The sequence below is a fragment of the Pundamilia nyererei genome, unplaced genomic scaffold, assembly GCF_000239375.1.
Source record: "Pundamilia nyererei isolate P.nyererei 1_Seehausen unplaced genomic scaffold, PunNye1.0 scaffold00042, whole genome shotgun sequence".
NCBI classification, from domain to species: domain Eukaryota; kingdom Metazoa; phylum Chordata; class Actinopteri; order Cichliformes; family Cichlidae; genus Pundamilia; species Pundamilia nyererei.
The window spans coordinates 1639613-1640656 of NW_005187443.1; positions in this window are offsets into that span (position 1 = coordinate 1639613).

A 1044-nucleotide genomic window follows, 5' to 3' on the forward strand; every position below is an offset into this window, starting at 1 on the left:
GTGGTGTTACTTGTTTGCTGTTTTCGTGATCGCGTCGCGCATGAGGATATCACCAGGTAAACTCGCCACATTTTTAAACATTTTGTTGTTCAACAGCATCAAGACTGACGGAGTGTGTTTGAGACAACCTCACAAGTGTCACAGATGACACATTTGGCGTTTTTTTGCTGGTTTGTCGGTAGGAGCTACTGAAACGCAAGTCTGCCAAACATCTGTTCAACCAACGCCAGTTGATCTAAACGCCAGTAGATCTGGAACACCGGCCCTCCAAGTCTAGACATTTTTCCATAAGAGTATTCACTTTAATCTCCATATCAGCCAGTCTAGTTTCCATACCTGACAGCGAGTCTTCTGCAGTTGAAATGCGATTCTCCGTGTCAGAGATCCGTTGAGAATTTAATTCCAGTTGTGCCGATATACTTTTTAGTGATAATGGGAGCTCGTCGAATTTATTCTCCATCATAGTAGATATTTTGTCCACGACTGTCTTTGATATTTCCGCAGCGAGCGCGTCGGTGTCCGGTGTACTTGGAGTGGTAGCTGTGCTCGTCGACATACCCTCTTTCGCTTCTGATTCTTCAGGAGATTTGTTGGATGCAGATTTTGCAGCTCTTGTAGGAGGCATTTTAACAGACTCTTGTTTAAAGTTTTTATCCCTCAAGGTTGTACAGAACGTATCGATAATAAAGCAGGATATGCTCAGTGGCGGCGGGAGCTCAGGAAAGACCTCCGCTCAGTCTGACACCATAAAAATTATAATACTAATTTTTAAAATCTTCCTGAAGAATGACAAAGAAAAACACATCTTCAGTTCATCATTAAGTCCATTCCATAATTTCACTCCCAAAACTGACACACATCTATACTTAACATTGGTTCTCACTTTAGGCATTTCATGTCATGGCCTGGGTCTAGGGACCTGGGCTCATGTATTTTCAGTATATGTTTATGTTTTCCGTGTGTTGTTTTGGTTTGCTCTCCGTTTCTCCATGTGTCTCCGTGTGAGCTTCCGGAGGTGTGGGTTCGCTGAGGAGACTGCGAACC